This window comes from Perognathus longimembris, chromosome 20, assembly GCF_023159225.1.
Source record: "Perognathus longimembris pacificus isolate PPM17 chromosome 20, ASM2315922v1, whole genome shotgun sequence".
Lineage (NCBI taxonomy): Eukaryota > Metazoa > Chordata > Mammalia > Rodentia > Heteromyidae > Perognathus > Perognathus longimembris.
Genome location: NC_063180.1, coordinates 12,317,223 through 12,335,519, shown reverse-complemented (window position 1 = coordinate 12,335,519; position 18,297 = coordinate 12,317,223). Strand labels below are relative to the sequence as shown.

The 18,297-nt window shown below is 37.8% G+C and overlaps 1 long non-coding RNA gene across 1 annotated transcript; it reads right to left on the bottom strand.

Moving 5' to 3' along the window:
* Nucleotides 1-3,262: 3,262 nt before the first annotated feature.
* LOC125338805 lies at nt 3,263-17,130 on the bottom strand. Its single transcript, XR_007208365.1, has 3 exons — nt 17,119-17,130; nt 5,099-5,107; nt 3,263-3,349 (listed from the first exon to the last, which is right to left on the bottom strand). It is a non-coding gene; the product is annotated as an uncharacterized LOC125338805 (long non-coding RNA).
* Between the last annotated feature and the right edge of the window lie 1,167 nt (nt 17,131-18,297).

The window sequence follows — 18,297 nt, the reverse complement described above, 5'->3', positions numbered from 1 at the left end:
AGTTCCGAGACTTACATGTTTAGTAGACTACCACGTGGCCAACATACACGTAGGGACTGGTGACCACTAAGTCTTTACACCCCTGTACTTCCTGTTCACTAATGAAATTGTTTGTAAAATGTCTTTCTGAATAGTAAAATTTTATTTGTTGCCACTAGACCCAGAGAGATGGAGAGGAGAGAGAGAGCAAAAGCGAGAGAGACTTATAATACCCATCATTTAAATTCGTTGATCTGCTGTTCCTTCTAATACACAAATAGTCTTTTCCTTCACTACACATCATGAAGAAGATAATTTGAAGATGCACAGGAAATTATCTGTTTCTCTGAGGCATTTGCTAAGAGTAGAGCTCTCCTGAAATTTTATGTGCATGAATGCTGTTTTTATCAAGAGATCCAGCAAAATGCTCTCTTTCTTAGTGATTTGCCTCTTACTGATTTTGCCATAAAACTCTTGTGGATTAGTTCATTTATGGACTTTTAGTCCTGATACTTCCATTAAATAGATGTCTCCTCAACTCTCAGTGTGCTAAAAGAAGCCATATTGTGTTAATAAAGGGAACATTGGTGGTCTGCTAAAGGCAAGGAAGTGACAGTACCTTTCTGTCCTATGGACTCTCCCCTCAGATCCCTCTGAGCCTGGAGACAATTACAGCTTTGGAGGGACATAGTAGTTGTCAGCTCCACTCACTCCCCTGGTCATATAAATCTCAGTTCTCTACACCTAGCTATGTTCCTGGTGATGGTGTTCAACTTTTCCACAGATGAACTTCTTTCTTGCTTATTGAAGCATCCTTTCAAGAAGTGTCTTTCTTGGGTCTTTGGCTCTTAGATATTCTTTCCTTCTTTTATTGGGTTTCTGGCATTGAATTAACCTTTTTTTTCTCTTTAACATCCTCCATGGTTCTGGCTGGAAAAGTATCTCTGTCTGTTGTCAAAATAAGCTAGATTTTCCCCCTCTACTCCTCAACATGACTTATTCACTTATTACTCTGTGTGTTATATTGTTTGCATCAAAGGACACTCTTGTCTCCATACTAGCCTCAGCTCTGGCTTCTTTCTAGCAGAGTGACTCCTACATCCATGAAGGACCTGGGAAAGACTTGTTTTAGAGACACATGTTTTCTCTCTTGTATGCACCTATCACTTAGATTTTATAATGTTTTTATATCTTTAAGATTTGTTTCCCAGTCAGGGGCTGGTGGCTCATGCCTGTAATCCTAAGTAATCAGGAGGTTGATATTTGAGAATTATGGTTCAAAGCCAGCCTGGGTGGGAAAGTCACTGTGAGACTCATATCTCCAATTAGCCACTGAAAAAATGGGAGTGGAGCTGTGACCCAAAGTGGTATAACCTTGAGCAAAAGAGCTCAGGGACAGCACTGAAACTCTGAGTTCAAGCAACAACAAAACAAACAAAAATAAAAACAATTTCCTATCCACTGCTAGTGGCTCATGTCTAAAGGTAGTTAGGCTGAGATCTCTGTTTGAAGCCAACTACAGCAGAGACGTCTATGAGACTTATCTCCAATTAAGTGCCAAAAAATATCAGAAGTGGAGCTGCGGCTCACATAGTAGAGCAATAGCCTTGAGCAAAAACTCTGAGGGGCAGCTTCACTTCAAGCTCCAGGACTGGAAACCTCCTCCACTGTTTCATTGTGACCCCAGTGAGACAAAGTCTATGGCTTCACTTTGTCTTACTCATCCTCTGTTGGGCCATCACATAACTGGTGCTTCACAATTGTTCATAGAATGAGTTACTGGTGCATTCAAATTTTCTGCATACCTGCTCAAACACAAGACAGTTTAAGTCAGTGATGAGGATAGGTTACAGCACTTATATAACCTGAATCCTAGTTAACTGAAAACATCCACACTAGACATGCACACAACCTTGCCACTGGCCTTTCTCACCTCCACATGACACTGATCTATCACTGCTGTCACTTTATTGGACTTAACCTTTACTGGAAAAACACAATGTAACCCCTATCTATCTTGAGCTCTTTTTATTTAATCTACCTGCACGGGTCACATTTGCTTATTAAAGTACAGAGTGAATAATGAGCTTTTATGGATCTTAGAGTCATGGAAATGTTGAGCTTCTTGGCACCTTAGAAATTAACTAGGATGAACATTTCCCCTGTGGATCAGAAAACTGTGTGACCTGAGAGAAGGGAATTAGGGTCATACAGCAGTCAAATTAGCTCATCATCTCCAGACAGAGAGGATTTTTTAGTTTTGAAAAGACATTAAGTCATTCAAAGTCACCCCGCCTCCACAAGTGCACACACACACACACACACACACACACACACACACACACACACATATATATATATATACATGGGTTATAGAGTTCCTTTCAATGCGATAGGAAATTGAACATAAAAGCTTACCTATTTCACAATATTACATTTGAATTTCTAGCTCTTTTTTCATGTCTTCATGTACTTCTGTGAGATTGTTGTGGCCAAATCCAGATATCCCAAAGACCACCGAGACTGAGATCGATGCATGCAAAAGCAAAGGTACCATTTATTAGTGAATGTGCATGCGAATTTGGGCCAACTTGCTCACCAGATGCAGCTGGGAGACAAGGGCCTTGAGAAAGGGGATTGCACACTTTTTATACAAGTGAACAAACAACTTTAAGGGCTTCCCATGTTGGCAGCTATCCTATTGGTCAACCTTCAGCAATGCCTGATAAGTTGGTTAGGGGTCATCTGCACGTTTCAAAACATCAATGATTTATTCTTGGCTAGGTCAGCTTGCCCCCTATCTGTTGTTTGATCGGCTACTGGATGGGCACATAGTTGTGGTTTTTCCCAGTGACTGCACTCTCAGCTTCTCAGACTCAGCTCTAGCTCTAACATGCCTGACTCTTTCAAAATGGAATCACTTGGGTCTTTCATCTCCCCCTTCTCATAGGAGACTGAGGAACCAATATTGGTTCCTCTGAGATGCCCACATCAGTATGTGGGGACACTCATGAGTCTAGGAGTTGATATTGTTGCCTAAGCACCATTAATTGAACTGCATTTACCTGATCTTTTATAAAAGCTACAAACTTATTTATCACACAGGGGCCTACTATCAAAGCTAACATGAGGCGGTCTTTCTGGTTTCCATTTGGATGACTTTACATATGTCTTCTGGCCCCATAGATACAGATAAAGATAAACATAGTTCCAACATTAACATTTGGCCCTATATGTAGTATAGATAACTTGATTACATATCAACTTTACTCAGAAGTTCCAGTTTTAAGATATATTTATACCATTTGCCACATACTTAAACTTTCTGTGGATTGTCTTCTTCACTTTTAACATGCCAAAACCTTTAAATCTATAGGAAGTCATTTTTGTTTCCCCAATTCTCTTTGTAAAGTCTTTCCCTACACTGTTTTATAAGCTGTGTCTTATAAAACTTAACACATCCCCACTCACACCATCTTCTACTTCCTCATACCATCAGCGACTTAGTCAAGCATTCTGTGACAACTGAAGACAATCCTTACTTTTTAAATTCCTTTCCCAGGTTGTTGTTTTTTAACCATTTTTTTCACATTTTCCTGAGCTTTTGCAGCTTGAGTTTACCACTGTAGAGGTGCTCAGGGTGAAGATGTAGATTCCTTCAGATGCCTGTCAGGCAGTCCTTGATCTTAACCCAAACAGAATGGGCAGGGGAATGTAGGGGCAGCAGGCAACAGGCAGCAGTGTCTCCCCATGGCTCCAATAGAATGTCACACCTCCTGGTGGGTTGTCTGCAACTTTCTGCATATACTGGTTAAAGAAGCTTAATCTAAGGCCAGACTTTAGTGAAATTTCCCAATATTTTGGGTTGTTTTTCTAAGTCCACTGGCTTTTTCAGGCTGGCACCCCACTGGTTTAAGCAGTGGTCCTCAGATTCATTTCTCTGGGCCTTGATCTTAAAGGGGAGTTGAGAGGCAAAGATCATCGATCTTCTGTAACTTCTTCAGGCTGACTCAGGGGCATTGACCTTTCCTAGCCAGGGTCTTATAACCTTGGCCTACTTTACCAAGGGGTTGCCAGGATTCGATTTCCTTTGGGAACTTTACTCCAAACTGGAAATTACATTTAACATTTAACTTTTAACAACTATACAGACTTTTTATTGGGCTACAGCAATGTATCCTTTTTACATTTTAATTTGCAAAAGTATTTTCCTGACTGGCTGGGGAAACTGATCTCTGATGACCTAACAGTGCCTAAATTACCTATGTAGGCTTTAGATTGCAATAAAGACAATTTCAGGTCCACAAGCCTTTTTTTCTGAACAGATAGGCCAACTCAGATTTCTCATTGCCATTTAGGGTTTTGATCAGATGCAGGGGGTTGGGTTTTTTAAATTATCCCCCCATTTGACAACTTAGCTTTACTACCCACTATCACAGATGACTGGTAAGTTTCTGCCCAATTACAAAGTAGTTAGACATGGGCATTAGAAAGGAATACTTACAAACTATTCTTTAGGACCTGCCAACTCTGATTAACTTTTGAATGGCCAAACGCAAGTGACTCTAAGATCTGACACCATCTCTATCCAAGCAGTGGCTTGATGCCTCTGTATGCACCATTACCTTGTCCCAGGAGTAACTTTTCCATTCTGGGGTAAATGCACCTTTGGCATTTCTCTTAGTCGCTGGACTTGAACTCCGGGTCTAAGTGCTACCCCTCAGCTCTCCAGCTCAAGGCTAGCACTCTGCTATTTTGAGTTCCAACACAACTCCGTTCCCATGACTCTGCTGGATGTTTAAAGACAGAGACTTTCACAGGGACCTTTCTCTGACCCAGCAGGCCACAAATTGCAAATTCAGATCATGAGGCTGTACATAAAGCCACTTTACTTCAATTAAAGGCAACAAGGTGGCCCACACAGAAGTAATTTTAAATCAAGATGTTAGGTGGAACTTACTGAGGGCCAAAGTTAACAAACTTGCAGGAATCATCTGTCCTTCTTTGTGAGCCTGTTGGAAACTGTTACAAAAACCTATGGACAAAATGGAATAGCAATTAAAAAATCATTTTGGTAGCCACAATTTTTCCTTTTCCCACTTTGGAACAATTCCTTTACTAATCTCTGCTTTAACATTTACACTTTAGCTTCAATTCCATTTGAAGAGCTCTGAAACCTAGAGGCACCAAGTGCCTCTGACAGCATTGGGCTGGTTGTTTTCAAAGAGCTTCTTCTTTTTTTTTTTTTTAGTCTGAGATACTGCCTAGAAAACTTTTGAACTCAAATGAAAAAATTTCCTTAATGCAAGAATTACAATCACAGAATTACAAACACAAGAATCCAGACTTAGCCAAATTGCTAAATAGCATAGAAATCGAATTACATCATACAAAACTTTTTAACCCTCTTTTAAAAACTTCAACTTCCAAGGGGCAGTTTTGTTTTGTTTTGTTTTTTCAAATTTTTATTATCAAACTGATGTACAGAGAGGTTACAGTTTCATATGTTAGGCATTGGATACATTTCTTGTACTGTTTGTTACATCGTCCCTCATTCCCCCCTCCCTCCTCCCCCTTTCCCTTTCCCCCCCATGAGGTGTTCAGTTCACTTATACCAAAAAGTTTTGCAAGTATTGCTTTTGTAGTTGTTTGTCTTTTGTTACCCTGTGTCTCTCGATTTTGGTATTCCCTTTCAATTTTCTAGTTCTAATACCAGTATAGACAGTTTCCAGTATACTCAGATAAGATTACAGAAATAGTGTAGATACAACCACAGGAAGGTGATACAAGAACATCATCAATAGTAGAAGCTACAGATACACATGGGACGTTGAAAGTAGTTACAACTGTGATATAACAATCTTTTCCATAACATGGAGTTCATTTCACTTAGCATCATCTTATGTGATCATAAGGGTATAGCTATTGGGCTCTTGTGATTCTCTGCCTAAACCTGTGCTAATTATTCCCAATAAAGGAGACCATAGAGTCCATGTTTCTTTGGGTCTGGGTCACTTCACTTAGTATAATTTTTTCCAAGTCCTTCCATTTCCTTATAAATGGGGCAATGTCATTCTTTCTGATAGAGGCATATAATTCCATTGTGTATATGTACCACATTTTCCTGACCCATCGTCTACTGAGGGGCATCTGGGTTGGTTTCAAGGGGCAGTTTTTAGAAATACCAATCAACTCAGTGTAGTACTCAAAGCTTGACAGACCCAACCTTGCACCTTATCTTTTAGCATTTGGCATTTCATGTTCCTGACAAATTAATATTTGTATACAAGCATAAAGTCTTACCAGAGTTAATTTTATTTCATTTTGCATATGAACATTAACTATTTCAATACAATTGGCTGAATAGACTGTCCTTTCTCTGTCAAGATGTATTTTCATATGTGTTTAACAGTTCTTTTTTTCCCCTTTATTGTCAAAGTCAAGTACAGAGGGGTTACAGTTTCATATGTAAGGTAGAAAGTGCATTTCTTGTTCAACTTGTTACCTCCTGCCTCATTTTTCCTTCACCTCCCCCTTCCCCCTTTCCCTCTACTCCCCCCCCCCCCCATGAGTTGTACAGCTGGTTTACACCAAATGGTTTTGTAAGAGTTGCTTTTGGGATCATTTGTCTTTGTATCTTTTGTCTCTTGATTTTGGTATCCCCCAGTTCTTTCCATTCAAGTAGGTCTAATTATAAACTATTTCATCTCTTAGAGACATAGAGAATGATAGACAAATCATTAATGATAGACTAATCATGCTGTTTTAAGCTCTGAAGTTTTAAGCATTGAAATCGAATAGTATTGGCAGTTCAATTTTCTCCTTATATTTTTTATGTTTTATCCCCCATATTTCCATCATTAATTGATACATCATTTTAACTAGACTAGAGATATATTAAGTTTTTATTATTATCTTTAAGTAGTTATACAAAGGAGGTGTTATTTAACAAAACAATTTATGAATATACTATATCTTCATCAGTATTACTCCTTCCAACATTCTAACACACCCCTTCCCTCACTCTTCTTAATTTTTTAGTTAGTATATACTGGACTCTTGACTTCATTCTCCCCCTCTTCTCCTCTTCATTCATCTACCCCTTTCCCTTTGGTCCTGAAACACCCTCTTTAGAGTACCCACTTCCTGATGTTTTATTTTGCCTTTCTAAAGATTCACACTGAGATCTTTATTGAATACCACATTTCAGTTAGATTTGTACCACTTGCAAATTATCCAACGTATTTACTAAGGAGTTTATAAACTAAATCTAGCTTCCACATATAAGGGAAACATGCATTCTTTGTCTCTCTGGATCTGATTTATTTTATATAAAAATTTTATCCAGATCTTTCATTTCTTTACAAATGGTAGAATATCATTCATTCTAATGGATGTGTATACATACAACATTTTCTCTATTTGTCCACTGACGGGCATCTGGGCTGATTCCATATTTTGGCTTTGGTGAAGATTGCTGCAACAAACATGGTTGTAATGGTGGCTTTACTCTATCCTGGTAAACCAGAGAAAGCTATTGACTCTGTCAACCTGACACTGATAATCTCCCATGTTTAAACAGTGGTCAGATCATAGATAAAATTTCTGGCCAAGGCAAAGACACTGAGTATCTTCAGTTTTATTCTATATCTCTCATTTGCTATCCTGTGCATTTCCATCACAGGGACTGCATGCTCCTTTCTAACTCTGTCCCAGACACGCTATCTGCTTGTTTCACAAGACTACCCATTCTTTCATTCAGATGTGCTCACATGCACCTGTGAAAGCAAGGTTTTCCCTGACTATTCTCTCTGTAGTGCTTTTCTGTTATATGTATTTCTTAATATGCATTAGGTTTGCTTTTGAAGATTGTTTAAATTATATATTTACTCATTGCTTTGAGGTTTATTTCCTGTGCTATATAGTTACTTTCTATTTATGAAGGAGGTTTTGTTTTTCCTTGTATTCAGTATTTGAAGCTGTGGCTGCTAGGGGTATATACCTGTGATATAAATCTTAATCGCACATTTCTTAATGTAATGATGGTGAATGGCCAGATGTGAAGAAAAGAAAAAACCTGATACAACAATTTAATAGCACTCTAAGCATTCAAAGAGTGAGAACCAAAGAAGATATTCTTAGGAGAGGCTCACAAGGGATCAACAGCTATGTGTATATGACCATATAAAATGATACTTATCAAAATAAACTCCAAGAAATGGAAGAGGGTTTTTTTTAATTATACTTTTTGCAGTTCTTTCTTTTCTTTCCTTTTTTTTTTTTGGGGGGGGGGTATTCCATTATGTCTGGTGCTGTTTATCATTGCTGTACCCTTTGTCTTGTAAATAAGTTTATCTGATTTGGGGAAGGGAAGAAGCCTGGAGACCATAGGACAAAGGGGAACCAGTTTAGCAGTGATACTAGACACTATGATGGAAATGAACTTTACAACTTGATGGGAGGGGGAAAACTGGGAGATAATGAGGAAGAGGTGACACTGTTCAAAAGTGAATGTACTAATTACCTGACATGTAACTGTAACCTATTCACATCACCTTTACAATAAGAAAACAAACAAACTGATAAGAAGCCTACGTGCTATTCCCAGGAAGGCCTGTTTGTAGGGTTGACTCTTGGCTACCATCTGAGACCATGGGTTTTAGAAGGTTCCTTACCATTCCCTGAACTCAAAAATTGCTTACTATGCTTCATCTGTTTGTGAAAACATCATGATATTTCTGACATTTGCTTTCTTCTGAGTGTCTAGGATTTTGTTATTTACTGAGGTAGAGAGTGCCTAGATAGCCATTCTCTAAACAATGCCCCTGATAATTTCTCTGCTAGACACCAGATCACACACAGGGTTACAAGGTGACTTTTGGAAGAATTAAGCATATTTTGTGTGATTCCACAAGACGACTTGCAAGTAGGTATCGGCCTCCTCTAGCCTTTGCTCGGTGAACCTTTTCCCTTGGTTGATTTTCTTTGTGGCCTTCATGATAACAATCATAACCATGGGTGTGACTGTACTCAATCTTGTGAGAAACCTGTTTCCTCAGGACTAGAACTGAAATTAGGCTTAAGATACAGCAAAGGAGTTTTTCATTTTAATGAGCATTGAACATGTCAGCATTAAGGAGATTTTGTTCCAGGAGACAGGGAGCAGGACTTAGGATCAGTACTGTTCACCCAAGATGAGACCCAATATGAGAGGAGCTAAGTGAATTGTCATGGAACCAAAGTAAGAGTGGCTATTTAGGAGCAGTAGTGTAGTGAGAAGGCTGTCAGGTTCTGTACCGTGTTTCTCAGTTAGTGGCTACATTATTTGGCAGGAGTTTTTTTCCATCACCTTCATACCTATTACCTCACGTAGAATTGAAACAGTAACAGTGCTTGCTGCATTGTGTCACTTATAGTTCATGTGACCAGAGTTTTCTATAGGAGTTATTTTACCAAGAGTGCTTTACTCACGTATAATATTTGGTAGTGCCAAGTACTCACCAGCTAAGCATCAAGGTTGACTCTGAAGACTCAACATGGTGTCACATTTCCTTTGGAACCTGAAGTAGCTTGAGAACAGAGAACACTACCTGATAAGAAGATGTCAATGTAGCAATTTGATTGGGGGAACATTTTAGACGCACAGAAGTCTTTCAGCCATTGAAGACATTACAGGGAGCATTATGGTGAGTCATAACATCTTCAATATGAGTGGCCCCTTGCTTTAAGTTCCAGGAATAAGTATGTCTTCTTTCTTCTATTTCAATTCAAATTGCAGAGTCCAGAGTGCTAATCACTACAGTATGGAACCCGATTCAATTCAAATCTCAACATCCAAAAATATTCACATATGATGATCTGAGTTAATTAGAATTGTGGGAGGAGTTGAGAACTCAGAATCCTGTCTATTAAGTTAGCTCAGGATCAGGGCATCTCAGCCTCTTCAATAGTTTCCTATGCAGTGCTTCCTCAGCAAAGAGTAATTCTCTAATTCCTCTTTTGATGTCCAGAGGATGGAGGAATATTTGTGCAGAGATCAAAGAGCCACTGTCTCCATGAACTGAGATACTAACATGACTCACTGGAGACCAGATGTGCGGGAGTATCTCATGATATTGAAACAGGTGTGCATGAACAAAGTTTAGGTGTGCAATTCTGTGGCTATCTGCTGCCTACTATAGCCCACTGTAGTCTGACTAACCTATTATCATTTCTCCTTATCTGTCTTGCTCCCTGCTCTTGTTCCCATTTCACCATAATAAACCATGGTAATAGCTCTCCTATCATTTAATTCTCAAACTTTAGCGATTTTCACTAGGCTTTCAATTAACTTCTTAAGACTTAAGGAAGAAATTTTGTTATAGGGAATGCTGAAGAGGACAGCCTTTTTGTGCATATCATTAACATGTTTTTAAAGCAGATATATTTATTTCAACTTAAGAATGACTGAGTACCTAATTTGTTCCCAAAACAGTTCTGCTCCTTTGAGTCACACAAAGTCCTCAGGAAAGTCACTGTACTGAAGACAATACTCTCTCTACCATTTGTCCACTGATTCACCTATCATGTGTTCACACCTGTCCTTCCATCCAAATTGGAAAGAGCACCATAACCAAATTTAATTCCTCTATTTTAATGTCCTCTTTCATAGTCATTTTCAAAGTGCATCTTTTCAAATGCTAACAACCACAGATGAGTTTTAATAGTCTCTCTTACTAATTATTTGCCCAAAGTGAAACTATGTCTCAGGAGACAGATTTTATTTGCACATGCTCCTGCTAATATTAAGGAATGATGTAACATCTCGAGTACTGTAGTAGACTCCAGAATACAAGTGCTCTTCTTGAGATTATTTGATTCTAGATTTTAGAGTAACTGCAATCTTGGCATGCCAATTTTGATATTTTAGTAGGCACTGAATTGTTTTTGTTGGGATGGGGTAGCAAATTATTACTAGTATATAATAGAAGGTCTAGAAATACCAAGCAATGTCAATTACATCCATTCCATCAAAAAGATGTGTGAAAATCTGTCGCAAATTTAAGTGCTCTCCTGATAAGAGCAGGGACAGTAAGAAGAATATTAAGCCAGATGAACCCTTAAGGTTCTGTTCTCTTTTAGGAGCCATAAACAATAGCATTTCAGAGATAAAAGTAACATTTCAAGAAATCTCATCATATACAAGAAAACCAAAACCCACTGGGGTGATAACATCTGTAATGATGAAGTGATTCTAGCATCCTAGCTTTATTCAACATTTATTAACTCTCTTCACATATAGTATCAGGCAGAGACTACCACTGCAAAATCATACAGTTTCTGTCCACATGTGTTTTGTTTTGTGGGTTTTTTTTTTGTCTTTTTGCCAGTCCTGGGGCTTGAACTCAGGGCCTGAGCACTGTCCCTGGCTTCTTTTTGCTCAAAGCTAGCACTCTACCTCTTGAGCCACAACACCACTTCTGTCTTTATATGTATGTGGTGCTGATGAATTGAACCCAGGGCTTCACATATATGAGGCAAGCACTCTACCACTAGGCCATGTTCCCAGCCCCATCATATGTGTTTTGTGCCTAGTTTTTCACCTTATGTTGCACTAAATTGACAGTGGTTTGAAAGTAGTTTTTCCTCTGGACTAGCTCAGCTCTGAGTGACGTAGTGATATTTGGTTTTACCCTGATATTCCTTCCTTTAAAATATTTGTTGATTTCTGTTAAGCATTATCCCTCCACCAGAAATTATTTACCAGTTTAATAGCCCATGGGAGGAATAATGTATAGTGTTGTAACCCTTTATTTTTGATTGGTTTATCTGATTTTTTTAAAATTTAATTCAATTGTTAAAGTGATGTACAGAGGGGTTACAGTTATATACGTAAAGTAGTGAGTACATTTCTTGTCAAATTTGTTAGCCCTCTCCCTCATTTTTCTCCTGCCTTCTCGCCCTCTCCAATATCTTATTATTTTTAACAGGTGAACAGGGACTAAAATCTCAAGGGACTAAAATCACATGTCCATAACGCACAACTAGTAAAGATGTGTGTTGAGATTGTAATGCACATTTGATGCTAAAGCCTTCAACTATCTTTTCTGCAAACTGCATTGATATTATTACTGCACATTCCTGAGGAATTGTTTCTACAAAAATCATAAACAAAGGCTCTGTCTTTTTCCTTAAATTATTTCTTTTGTAAGTACTTTCATTTATTGTGATTAATTTTGGGAAATACATCCAGTGAAACATTATGAGTATTAAGCCACCACAAGGTAGGAAAGGATGGTTTTAAGCTGGAAAGGCAGGGAAATCTCAGCCTTTTGGAAACCTAAGATTCCAAATCTATGAGTAAGATGGATAAAAAAGAAGGTCAAGGAATTCACTCAACAGCTACCCTTAGTTAATGAACTGTGAATGGTACAAAAAGGCTTGTTGCTATGACACCAAATGATTCCATATTCAGTGCAATGGAATCCCCATTTGTGTTCTTAAAAAATTAGTTTTATGGATATTAAACATTTAAGTGGCTCCAGCAGGTAAAAAGTAAAATCTTCTTGTGAATAAAACAAACCAATGCCTGATTGCTTGCATGAGAAATATTTGGGGGAAAAAAAGAGTTTGTGGAGTATGGAGGTAGGCATCTTTGTTTTATGGCCTGCACTGAGAGGAGGGCACAGACAAATGAATAGATGGATGATGGCAGGCAAACTACAGCATGTAAAAATTGTGGGAGAGAAATTAAATTTACTTCAACGTGTCTTTCCTGAGGACTTATTGTAAGTTCAGGATCATGCAGGACTTCTTAGAGCATGCCAAAACAGACTCTGGTTCAGTGTTTGACTTTATTTCCCTGCCATTAAAGCATTAGTTCGGTTGATACATACAAATCTGTCTATGAATAAAATACACTCTGGGATTCCATTGTTTTTATACCACAGAATTTTTTAAATCAAGTTTATTGAGAAAGAATTCATATACCTTAAAATTTATTTCTCTTTAAGTATACAGTTCAATGAGCTTGGGCGAATACTTGTAGCTGAAAACCCACCATCACAATTGAAGCATTAAAATTTTTCTTGCCCTCAAAAGTTCCCTTGTTGATCTCTTTTTAATTCCTTTCTCTGTCCCCAGAATCTAATAATTACTACTCCAACTTATGCCCTTATTGTTTTATGTTTTTTAGAATATTATATTACTGAAAGCATACAGGAAACAGTATTTTTGTGCCTATCATCTTTTCCTGAGCATAATAATATTAAAGGTTTATTTACATTCTGTGTAGGTGTTATTAGTACATACCCTTTAATTGCTGATTAATGAAGTTTTTCCAATGTTTATCCACCTACTAATTGATGACCTTTTGGACTGTTTCTCCTTTTTAATTGTCACAAATACAATTCTAGAAGTAATCTTGTACAAATATTTGTGTTAATAGAATATTTCTGTTCATAGAATACTTTTTTTACTTATGTAAGTGCACAATAAGTTTCCCTAAGACTTTTTCCTTACTGGCAGCTTGGGGATCTATACATCTTTTCTTCATGACCCCCTAATGATTTAGACCTTTGGATTTCTTTATTTCAGGCCATCAGAGAGAAAATGGACCCTATTTGAGCACAGCATCTTAGAAAGAATCTATGTTACTTCTTTTCATACTCTGTTGGCAAGCACTAGGCATATACCACTCTGGAATATAAAGGAATTGGAACATTAGTGCCATAAAAATTCTACACTCTGTCCAAGGGCTCATAGACATTTGATGGACTAATATCTATTGAAAACACAACTTTTTGTTTGGAAAATATTTATTGAAGGCCTAACAAATATCAAGTTCTTGCTGCTGGGGACTCACAGCTTGCCTACAAACAAAAAGCCAAACTGAAAAAGCCAGCCTATAACTTCTTCAGTTCACACTCTGGATAGAATCAGGGTAAGTATCATAGGAACAACATCCAGAAAAAAAAAAGTAATAGGAATCAAAGTGTCATATCAGGGAGAGTGAGGAATAGCCTGAGAATTATTAGATAATAGTTGATTACAAGTGGACCAGAAGAATCTCCTTGGAGAAGATTGGGGTAGTTGGATGGGGAAGGATAGAAAATCAGGTTGATGAATTATTAGAATATGGAGATACAAAAAGCAAAATATCCTATGCATTCCTTGTTTGAGGGCAGGCAAATAAATTTACCTGCCCTCCTTGCTTTGTGAAAAGCCTACACACTGAACATATGGCCATAGAACAAAGCCCATTCAAATTGCTTTCTACGGAAGTTCTGCTCAATTTGACTGTTTCAATTGTTTGTTTTATTGATGGGGATTAAATGCTTTGAAATGTATACTTGCTTACCCCATGGTGGTAAAGTATTTCATAAACTGAAGAAAAAATGTCATCACCTGGTGGGTACTTTCTAAATATTAATAAGACCGAATACATTAAGATAGAAAGAAGACATTTGCTTTTCTTTATTTTGATGAAAAATTTGTTTAGAGTGATCATGCTGATTATGAGCAAAACTATTGCCAGTTTAAATCTATATATCTATTCCTATGGCTCTTCTACAATGACAATTATTAGGCTAGGTTCTATGAAATTAATGTCTGATAGGTGCTTCCAGCAGGACAGGGTTCTCAGAAAATCCAGTGCTTACAAACTTCTGAACAGATAAAGAAATAACACTCTGGAAATCATCAAGCTGTGCCTTGTTTCTATTGCAGTCTCCAATGACATAAGCAAGTATCAACAACAACAACAACAACAACAACAAATAAACCCAAAAAATTGTTGATGTTAGCCCTAACTGGCTTGCCCAACTTTACTTACCATGTAAGTATTGCAAGAGCTCCTCTCACTCACAATCTACTCCATATTCTAAAGTCTAAGGGAATTGTGGAAATGTAGTTTTTAGTATCCTAGATTGTTTGACTTAGTAGGAAGTATAGGAGGGATAGTTATTGTCCCCTTTGGATAAAATGTCCCAATTGATAACATTTATCCAACTTACATCTATATCTCACTGGTCCTCTCATTTTTATGATTTATTAATCCCTTCTCATTGTGTAAGGATAAGACTTTAACAAAAGCACCATATAAAAAGGTACCAAAGGATTATTATTTTAAATGAGACTTCTTTTGTTCCTATATTTTTATAAAGTCCAGGAACAAGCAGAGCATCAGTAGCTCACACCTCTAAATCCTAGCTACTCAGGAGGCTGGGATCTAGCGGATCATTTCTGAAGTCAATTTTGGCAATAAAGTCTAAGAGATGCATCTCCAATTAACCAGCAAGAAAGCCAGGTTAGAAATATAGCTACAGTTGGAAAGTAACAGCTGTGAACAAGCAAGCTATGTAAAATGCAAGGCCTTGAGTTTAAACCCTAGTACAGGCCCAAACAAACAAACAGACACAACAACAAACCAAAAACAAAAAGCCTAAATAGACAAAACAAACCCCTAGAATTGGATGATATAATCATTTTGAATTTCCTATGGAGATGATGGGATGAATAATGTCAGGACTCTGGACTCATGGATAGCTAGATTCAACTATGTATCACCTCTCTCCCCCAGTCATGTTCCTCATGTGTTTTTGTTCTGAAACAATTTTTAATTTTTTTATGTTGTCCCTTTATTTTTAATTGATTTATTTGTTGTCAAAGTGATGTAAAGAGGCGTTACAGTTTCATAGGTAAGGTAGTGAGTACATTTCTTATCAAGCTTGTTACCTCCTCACTTATTTTTCTCCCATTTCTCCCCCAATCCCTCCCCCCCAATTGTACAGTTAGTTCACAGAATATAGTTTTGTAAATGTTGCTGCTACATTGGCTCAACTTTGACCCTTTGTCTCTCCATTTTGATGTTCTCCTCTCCTCTAGTTCCAATAACGTATGTAAAATACCCAGGGTACCAAATTCTGTTACAATGACATCAGGGTTAATACCATGGGGAAAAAAGACAAAAGAAAATGGCATACTTTCACATGGAACATTGAACATAACAACAATGATAAACAACTTATTTCCATAACTTGGAGTTCATTTCGCTTAACATCAACTTATGTGTTCATATGTACATATTGAGCTATTGTGATGTTCTGCTAGGACAGCCTAGATGAGTATTAATTATCACCAATGAGGGAAACCATAAAGGCTGTGTTTCTTTGAGTTTAACTTGCTAAACAATTTTAATCTAACATCTCTGAAGTCTAGATATTTTGTTGATAAATCAGTTGTGAGTTAGGGAAAAGGCTCCATAGCACATATTTCTTAATAAAATTTCTTGTTAGAGTACCCTGCGATGCCATTTAGAGTTCTTCCCAGCCTACTTCCAGCTTTCCCAGGAGTTCTGAAAAAAAATTCTCTTTATTTGTTCAATAAATGTAGCTACAATACTCAGCTTACCTGTGTATAGCACTCAACAAAACCAGACATGGGCCGTTTGCAGAAATGTCACCATCAATTTTCCCTAAAACTTGGATGTTTGGCACGATTAGGTAGACAATGGAAGGTTTCTTTTTAACTTGTACTCTCTGTGGCTTTTCAAAGAACTCTCCCAACAAAAGAAAATGTCCTTAAAGAAAAATTCTAGTTTCTAGGAAAAAATTTTTATTGCAGTTATAAAGAATTTTTTCTAGAACAAGGGACTGGTAGTCACTATATTAGAGAAATGCTCAGATATAACTAAAGTACACAAGAAATAACAAAAATGTAACAATTGTACAGAATATAGTTGGTTTGGGGCAGTACTAGCATTTGAGTTCAGAGCTGCATTCTTGCTAGCCAAGTACTCTTCTATTTCTAGTCCCTTCCCTACTTTTACTTTAATTGATTTTAGGATAAGTTCTCACTTCCCTTCCCCCAATTCTGTTTGCCTCCGATGACAATTTTCCTACCTAAAACTACGCAATAGCCAGGATTGCAGGTGTGAATAATCTCATCAAGCTTGTTAGTTGAAAGGCAGTCCCAGTAACAATTTTTGCCCAGAGTAATCTAGAATCATAATTCTGCTAATCTCCATTTTCAGAGTAAATGAGTCACAAATGGCAATGAGCTGCCATCACCTTTCTGCTAGGGAATCTTCTGGCTGTGGGAGACAGATGGGATCCTCTATAGAGTCAGCATTACATTCTTTTGAATGTATTCAGAGCTGACAAATCTTTTCTTTTTGCAAAATCAAATTTGTTGAAAGAGCCAAACTCACTTTGTTGTAATAACTTAAGAGTGGCAGGGCCGAGCAATAATCAATGAAGCTTTTGGCTCAAAAAAATGTGACCATAAAGAAGAAAGCTTAATTTTTCTTTTAGAGCTTTCACGTCACACTGGAGGTACATCCAATAGAAAGCCTCCAAAAATATTGGCAACAATGAGGTGTTCTCTGAACAGGCATGTACTCAGAGGGCAGTGTTGATTTGATTTCTTCTCATAGACAACACAAGTTAGAAAGTATTGCTGGTTCCAGCACCATAAAGCCATGCTTCATGTGTTTGATAGATGGCCAGCCTGATATTTTTCTTCAAATAATTCCCCTTCAGCACTATGGGCTTTAGTAACTGAGCGTCTCCAGAGGCAGGTAATATTGAAAACAAACTTTGGTTCAAAAAGAAAAAATGCACAGCTCTCGGGCAATGATATAGTGAGAGTTGAGTAGTGTCCCTTGAAATCAATGAGACTGTTTCACCAACCAGGTCATTGGGATCAAGTGAGAATGTATTTGTTCATTTGCCTTGTAAAGTGGGGAAGCAGAGAATCACAGACAGCTCTCTTTTCTCAGAGAATAAAAGCTTAGGGCTGGATCATCTGTCTTCTGATTCCCTTTGTTCCTCAAGGTCAAGCTTTTATTGGTTGGGTCCGGCTCAACAAATGTGGCTGAGAGTCTTAAGTTATAACCCAGTCACTATCTTCTCCACCTCAACACTGGCAAGATCCTGTTTATTTTCTGGGTGATGAATTGGACCTGTCTAATCCCTTGGCTTCCCCACTTTCTTCCCTTGAGTTAGAGGCTGGAGACTTACAGTTATAGATTGGGTCAGCTATGAACCAAGTATGTGCTGGGAAAATGAAATGAACAGTGGACTCAGTTACTCTAAGGTTTATTTTCCCAACCAGGCAAAGGAGAAAAGGCTCTCTAAACAGGTATGCTTTGACAGCTGTCTATTTTAATCATCCGATGCCGTAAAGTCTGTGTGTAAGTGACTAGAACCTGAGTCACATGCCAGTCAGGAAATCCCAAAATATCCACCTCTACTACAATTATGAGCCCACTCTCTGTCTCTGTCTATCACTCTGTCTCTCTCTCTCAAAAATGACTAAAGTGGGTTATAGTTTAAAGAA